The sequence below is a fragment of the Vicia villosa genome, unplaced genomic scaffold, assembly GCF_029867415.1.
Source record: "Vicia villosa cultivar HV-30 ecotype Madison, WI unplaced genomic scaffold, Vvil1.0 ctg.000726F_1_1, whole genome shotgun sequence".
NCBI classification, from domain to species: Eukaryota; Viridiplantae; Streptophyta; class Magnoliopsida; order Fabales; family Fabaceae; genus Vicia; species Vicia villosa.
Window position 1 is genome coordinate 800,746 of NW_026705326.1, and position 8,681 is coordinate 809,426.

Genomic DNA, 8,681 nt, shown 5'->3' on the forward strand with positions numbered 1-8,681 from the left:
TATTTGTAAACAAGTTGTTGAAACTTATAAATCAACAATTTTTAAAAAAATTAGATCATCATGTATTGCATGCGGTGTAAACTTTGGTGTTAGATGATTTTTGGGGTAAACAATCCTATAAATAATTTATAGTATTATTATATTATATTGTAAACTATCCATCGGTATGCGATTCGAAGAATGTTGGAAACTTAACGTAAATTGTAAGAGTCGTCCTATTTTGATGAGAGTTAATTCTAGTAGAATTAAACTATTAATATTAATTAATAATGAGTCACCCATCAAAATCTAATTTTGACTAAGTAGCTCTCTCCCACTATTTTCCTTCCACTCTCCCACTCTTTTCTCTCCACTTAGTTGAATCATTTACCTATTAACATGATTTTAAGTTTATTGAAAACGTACACCAGATTTCTAAACTTTTGGAATCTCTCTTCTCTTCATCTTAAAACAAATTTTTTCTTCTTTACTTTTCTAGTGGTCTTGTTCGCCATCAACGACTGAAATTGTTTCAGATACTACTAGTGGTTTAAACACCATATAAAGGTGTATTTCTTTGAATATTCATCACAGTGCAAGTGATAATAGAACTCTTTTGTGAATAAGATGTTTTATCTTGGTGGCGTCGTGGTTATTAAGAGTTGCTTTGCATAGTTTTGGCAATGTTGCGAAATATCTTAAAGAAAGCGTATTGTTCTGTGACTCAGTCAATAACTTCCTCCGTGACAACCTTTTCAAAATTCAAAAAACAACAATTTTAAGACGTTTGTATTAACTGCCATGTGTCTCACAAATCATTTTTGTTTGAGGGTTCTCACTTCAAACGTTGGCAAACTAAGATGAAATTCTTCTTAACTTTAAAGAAGGTTATCCACGTTCTAACTGAGGATATCTCAGTTGCTCCTTCTGGATCAATTGAACTAACTAATAGTAAGACATCGGTGGAATTAGACGGGACCGCAAAAACGTCTAATTTAGACTTTGCTGCAAAAAACTAAAAATGCGGCAGATAAATTACAATCCAGGAAAAAAATCTCCCTATAACGAGAGAATGACTATCTCTGCAAAAATCACATTTTGAACCATCTTGCTAATGATTTGTACGATTACTACAGTAATTACAAGATTGCTAAATAGGTATGAGAAGCTCTGCAAGAGAAATACCATACTGAAGAACTAGGTGCAAAGAAATATGTTGTCAGCCGCTACTTGAACTATAAGATGGTGGATGAAAAATTTGTGGAAGCTCAAAGCCAGGAAATTCAAAAGATCACTCATAAAATCATTACAAAAGGTATGTCTCTCAATGAATAATTTCAAATTGCTATTATCATTGATAAACTGCCCCCTGGTTGGAAAGATTTCAAAAACGTGCTTTGACATAAAACAAAAGAGTTTTCAATCAGTTAAAACACACATAAAACACTTACGGTCTGGCTTTTGGAAAAACATGTACAACAACCATATATGAAGATAATATTACATGCATCGCGCAATTGAAAGATGGTTACATTAAAAGAGACCGAACAAAACATATTTTGAAACATTTTAATTAATTTAAAACTACTAATTCTCAATCATCAACTATAATTATTAATCATCAATCATGAAGCCTAACCTATAAACTATCAACGTACTTAATTTAATTTGCCTATTAAAAAAGGGTTAAACACCTTTTTGCCCCCTGCCATTTGGGGCGAATACCAAAAACAACCCTGTAATAAAAAAAACACAGATTCCATCTCTGTAATATGAAGATTCCCACATTTTAAACCTTTATTGAATTTGGTGACTTAAGTTGTTGAGTTGTCATTGCCATGTAAGCGTTATTTGTATACCCCATTGCAATGTAAGCATTATTTTAAACATTTTAAACCTTTATTCCATTTTTTTTGTTGAATCCAATTAACATATTTTATTATATAAAACAAAATAATTTAAATTGAAACACATGTGCTTCGTTGAAATCAATTGTCAATTGTCATCTAGGGTTTCTGCGCAGCTAACAACAACGACATCAACCTATTCACGGGCTTCAATCAATGGCCGGAAGCGCAAGTTCTGAGATCAATAGCAGTGGACGGAAAGCTCCAACCTGTGGGCACCAGCTTCCTATGCGAATTTTTGTGTCGAAATCGAAGTCAAACCCAGGAAGAAGATATTGGAAGTGTAAAAATTGGGGGTTTGTTCGCTTGTCTACACATCCTTAGTTCTTAATGGTATTTAATTTTGATAGTTTACCAGATTTCGTTTTTTATAATTTGACAATGGGGGTTTGTTTGCTTTTGCAGAAGGAAGATGATTGTAATGGATTTCATTGGGACGATGAACTTGACAGTGGAATACTTGAGGGTCCTCGGTATGATGGATGTTCACTTGAAACTGAAAAGATGTTAGAGGTTATGAGGAAGTTGGGTGCAGAGTTTGGGAAGAATGCCTTAAACGAGTTTGGCATGTCAATGAACAAAAAGAAGATTGAGAAACTGAAACTGAAGTCAGCAAAAGATCAGAAGATTATTAATGCCCTGACATACACTCTTATTGTATCTTGGTTGTTTTTTGCAATTTTGTTTAGTTATAAGTATTGAAATGCTATGAATTGTATCAAATAGTTGTAAACTTTAGTTGTACTCCCCTGTATCATCATATTGAAATGAATGAATGAAATTGGAACCATGTTGTTTATGGTATGTAAATTTTGTGCTAAACTTCTATAGATGTTATTGGTATGTATGTGGTCAGTAATTTGGTATTAAAGTTGCAAACAATTGGTAAGAAACTGATGTGTAAATTTGGTGTTAAACTTGCAATTTGGTTCCCCATGTCCTTCCCTTAGAAATCCCAACTGAGTATTTGCATCTAAGTTCTGCCATTAGATCTGAAACTTTGACCTTCCCACTATGCTGCCTCTTTTCTACAACAACCTTAGAAACCCACTTAGAATTTGCTGACTTGTTATTCAAAACCCTAGCACATGTATGGGTCCCCACCCAAGTCTTTAATTGAAAAGTGTGTTTGTCACCAACTTTACTATAAAGGGCTAAAAAACCACAATTACCCCTACATGCTACCCTTACCCTATTACTTTCACTTTTCACACACTTAATCTCTCTACCATTTAAAACAGACCATTCTCTTATGGCATCCTTAAATTCATCATGAGAATTAAACTCCATACCTAGCTTGAATTCATAGTCTTTGTTGAGTAAATCTCCTCTAAACTTCTCATATTTAGGCATCTTTTCATTGTCACTAACATCTGGATCAGAACTGCCAAGGTCTTCACTTTCATAATCTCCATCTTCCTCCACCACCTTTGATGAACTAGGTTTGCCTTTCATGACCCTTGCAGGAACACGCAACTTCATTTTTTTAGGAGACTCTAAAATTGGTTGATCCTTCCTAGCTCTTAACTTGTACCTTAGCTTCTTACCACCAACTTCAACCCTATTACCTTCATTGGGTCTCTCAACCTCCACAACCACAAATCCTTCATTGTCATCATTCACCCTTTCTTCCTCGCTGTCCTCAAATTCTATTCCTACTGATTCTTCATCTTCACTCGTTTCACCAACATCAACTGCAACTATATTTGGAATCTCAACCCTCTTTGTGTTGTCACCAACAAAATGCTCAAGCCAAATATGTCCCTCAACATTGTTCATAATAGCATTATTTGCAATTGTTGTAACATGAACATCATCAGTGACGTGAAAGAAGTTTTCATCAGTACCTTCTATTTTCCTCCACATTCGGATTCCACTATAGTCGAAACCACATTCAAGAACTAAACTCACACTACAACATTTAGGCTCTCTGGCAACAATTAGAAAACGTTGCCAGACCCTTAAAAAACGTTGCCTAAAGGAATAGGGGACGTTTCCTAGGCGTCTCCTGTGCGAGCGTTGCCTATTCTCTAAGGCGACGTTTTCTCTCGTTCTTTGGGCACGCTTTTTAAAAACGTTGCCTAAACTAAAGGAATAGGGGACGATTATTAGTGGCCTCTAAGGCGACGCTTTTTCATGTTCTTTAGGCACGCTTTTTAATAACGTCGCCTAAACCAAAAGAATAGGGGACGATTATTTGTGGCCTATTAAGCAACGCTTTTTAAGTGTTGCTAGAAGCGGTTGCAATTATTAATTGTTCCCTTAAATCTGGACAAGGAGGAACATTTTTAAAGTGTTGCCATAGCTTATAGGTTGCTTTTACATCATCCATATAAAATATACAATTTTTTGATTATTTTCTAATTAATATAATCGATGATGACTGGCTTCAAAAAAATGTGGATAATAACTTAAACAAGATCAAATTTAACCATACATCAACAAAAGATAAATTATAATAAACTCTAATTCAAACATTAATTCAAGATAGTAGCAAATACATAAATCCATTCAGTGTATCCTTTTACAAATCCTTTGCTACATAAATGGTCATACACTACATCTCTTACTTCCCAACTATCATTGCAACACACAGCACAAGGACACAAAATCTCTTCTTCTTCAACCTTTCCTTTGGTGAATGCAATATCCAAAAAGTAATTGACACCATCCTTGTAACCTTGACTATGTGGAGGCAACTCCACCCAATCCTTCTTTATCATGCTTGGTTTACTAAAATGAAATGATTTATATATTACTATAAGCCTATTAGGATACTTCAAGAAAATATAAACCTAGCAAATGAATTTTAAAAATATTTAACTAAAGATAACATTATATACATTTTAGACATTTTTAAATTGACAATTAGAAGATAAAATAGTAGGGTACCCTTTCAATTATTAACTGAAATCCAGAATACCAAAAATCCAAATCTGCCATGGTGAGACTTGAGACACTGCGTGAATATTTTTATTCTTACTAAATAAAATTTGTTAGTGATAGATTTTTTATTCTAATTTAAAAGAAAAAGTGGTTTAAGTGATATGAATCCTACAACTTTTTCATATATGCACCGCATATTGTTGAACTAGAAAGACTGACGGGAAGAAAAAGCCAAGCATTTGGTGTTTTTGTTTCTACATATAGAAAGGAATATTCAAACACATTCTAGTATTATATTTGTCTACCATTCTTTTATTCCTTGAAAAGCTATGCACATGTCATTTTTTAAAAATAGAAAATATAATATTCATTCATTTTCTAATACACTTGCATTGTTAATTTCTCATGCAGTCAATACACATGCATTCCTTGGAAAGATCTTGCTTTATTTTTCTTTATGCTTCAAATGTTGCTTGTATATAGGAAAGAGAAAAAACACATTTTAAAGAAAAAAAAGAAAGAGAAAATATACATACAAGTTGTCAAAATTTTTCTATCACATAGCCATGTGCTCTTAATTTGGTTTAAAATTAGTGAGATTAATCATCTCTCTTTTGTTAATAATTCTAACTGTTTATCCTAAAAAACTAAAAAAGTGATCATTATTTAGTGAAGGTGAAATAGAAATAAAACTCTTCTTTAATATTTTTTATAAAAAAACTCTTCTATTATTGCAGGAAAGAAAAATGTTAACAACTTATGAGTATAAATGTTTATATGAGAACATGGTGGTGTTCAATTATCTCCTCTGTTTATAAAGTTCATGGAAACTCTCCACAGTAAATACTTTTTCTAGCCTTTCATAGAAACAAAAATTGTCTTAGTTTAAAATAAATTAGTATTATTATTTTATTAAAAAAATTATAAAAGAATATATCTAAGATAAAACTACTAATGTATATTAGTGTATCCTTTAAATTATTAACTAAAATACAAGCTGAAACAAAATCAAAACAGAACCAAACATTTTTAATTTTTTAAGGAAGCTAAATCAAAATATAATATCTTAAGCATGTATGAAACATATAAGCAAAGAAGTTTAAAAACTTACCTGAACACACCAAAGAAGTAAGAACGCAGCAACACCGAATACTATCGAAAACGAGGCTGCAACCATTTGTTCAAAGAAGTTTATAAACATAGGTTACGTGACTTGTGAAAAACGGTGCTGCTAGTCGATAGTATTTTGCTCAAAAACATTAATAGACAAATAAATTACATTAACCATTTAGAATAGAAGCAAAGGGTGATGCCATGAGAAATAATAATTTAAGATGTAAAGTTATTCATTCCGTATGATCATATATATGCATAATATAGATGACTGCGCTAGAAAGGTAAGAAATAGGCATTACACCAATCATATATACACTTATATGTGTGTTTTATAGTTGATAGAACATTTGTTTGAGACAATCAAAGTTTGAAGTATAATCCCATGATTAATTTCAATAAACATAATATATGGGGAATTATACTTAACGTGGTACCTCATAAGTGAAATTAACCAGACAAACGAGAACCCAAACACATAAATTAACTAGAATATAAGAAACATTCAGAATATGAAAAAAAATTAACCTTTCGAATCGATTAATTTTTCTTTGAATTTCACAGTTGTGAGTGGGGAATCACGGTCCGCTTCTACTCATCATATAGCATCAACGGTTGAGCCAAAACCTAATCCACAAAAGGGTTAACAAACAGTTAAAAAGAAGAGAAGAAGAATGACAGAATGAGATTGGGATTGAGGAAGATGGGTACCAAGAAGCTATAGGGTTTGAGCAGTCCGTGAGATTGGGGTTTAAGGTGGCTATATTTGGGGTTTGAGGAAAGATTGGGATTCTGGTTCGATTTGGGATTGATTTTATGAGCGATTTGAAGAATTACAGAATAATTGAGATTTTGGTTTGATTTGGGATTCTGGTTCGATTTTGATTTGAAGAATTATGGGAAGATTTAGATTTGATGAGTGATTTCGAAGCTAGAATTACGGAACCGGTGAGGGAGACGTTCGCGGAGAAGAAAGCGGTTGCTGGAGAGGCAGAGGTACTTGCATACTAGGGTTGGGAAAGCTTCAACGTACAACTGTGAACACCAAAAGACATTGTTACTTGATTTTTCCAAAAGATATTTTTGTACGCATAACAATTTTTTATTATTTTTTTTCATTTTGCTTATTAAATTTAATAATTTAACAATTTTTTTCATTTTTTATTAGTATTTTTTCCAAACTTATTAGTATTTAATAAATTTTTTCTTATAATTTTTTGGAGGGAGATATTTGTTTTTTAATGTATAAATTTGGGGGGAAGATTGCCACAAAAAATTTGAGGTTGCTAAAATTTTATGCTAATCAAAGAAATGTAGCCTTTTATTAGAACTAATAAAACAATCGAAAATTGTCCCCAAAAATATTTAATGGGACAATTATCAAACATTGCTAAATAAATACTATAATGACGATAAAAAATCGTCCCCAAAGATAATTAAGGGTACAATTAATAGTTGTTGCCAAAAAAATAATAGAGTTACGTTTAAAAAATGTCCCCAAAAGTAATTTAGGCAACAATTATCAAGGGTTGCAAATATTTTTTTTGCAACAACCATAAATTGTTCCCTATATGAATTTGAGGGCAACAATTTTTACATGTTACCTAAAAAAGTGTTGCCAGAGACAACAAATGTTGTAGTGTCATAGCTTCGTAGTATGACCAGGTATCTGAATCTAGCTCTCTAACAATAGTTTAAGTTCCTCCTCTATAAAAAACGAATCGACCACGCACAAACTCACCATCATGGTGGAAGCTTACATTGAACAGTGTCATCCCTGAAATTGGAACAATACATTTTAAGATTCATTATAGACGAAGTTAACCTAAGTGAAACTAGAGAACAACGTACCTGAAGCTTCGGCAATGGCGGATTCGTTGGTGCAGAAGAGGCGACGAAGAAGAGCGTTCAGCAACGAAGAAGAAGTTTGAGTTTTCTAAATTAGGTTTTTAAAGGGGGTGAATGAGTCTAACTTGCATGCCATTTGATTTTAACTAGATAAAGAATTAAAAAAAATATGTTAATTGGATTCAATAAAAAAATGGAATAAAGGTTTAAAATAATGCTTACATGGCAATGAGGTACACAAATAATTGTTAAGAAGTGTGGTTAGGCCTAACTCAACCCTACAAAACCGACTTGTAGGGTGAGGATTGTCCCCACTTATAAGGATATGTTCAGGCCATATATTGTCCGATGTGGGACTCTTAACACACCCCCTCACGCCCAGGACTAGACAACTGGAGCGTGAAAATAAATGGCGGGTGGCCCGATAGCAGAAACCATAGAAGGTGGCCCACCGGATCTTAAACGAGACTCTTGATACCATGTTAAGAAGTGTGGTTAGGCCTAACTCAACCCTACAAAACCGCCTCGTAGGGTGAGGATTGCCCCCACTTATAAGGATATGTTCAGGCCATATATTGTCCGATGTGGGACTCTTAACAATAATGCTTACATGGCAATGACAACTCAGCAACTTAAATCACCAAATTCAATAAAGATTTAAAATGTAGGAATCTTCATATTACATAGATGGAATTTGTATTTTTTTTATTACAGGGTTGTTTTTGAGATTCGTCCCAAATGAGAGCAAAAAGGTGTTTAACCCTTAAAAAACATACTTAATTTTTTTTTTTAGAAAAAAAAACGTACTTAATTTAATTTGGCTGATCTAATAATATGGTTTGCGACGTTACATTTTAAAAATAGTAAAACATGTAATAATTCACTTTACTAAATAGATAAGATATTACATCAAATTCCATTAATCAGACATTAATTATACCATCCACA

At 32.8% G+C, this 8,681-nt stretch overlaps 1 long non-coding RNA gene across 1 annotated transcript; it reads right to left on the reverse strand.

Annotated features, from left to right (window-relative positions):
- Nucleotides 1-4,369: 4,369 nt before the first annotated feature.
- LOC131630735 (uncharacterized) lies at nucleotides 4,370-6,922 on the reverse strand. The gene is made up of 4 exons (XR_009292448.1): nucleotides 6,597-6,922; nucleotides 6,414-6,512; nucleotides 5,884-5,939; nucleotides 4,370-4,619 (listed from the first exon to the last, which is right to left on the reverse strand). It is a non-coding gene; the product is annotated as an uncharacterized LOC131630735 (long non-coding RNA).
- Between the last annotated feature and the right edge of the window lie 1,759 nt (nucleotides 6,923-8,681).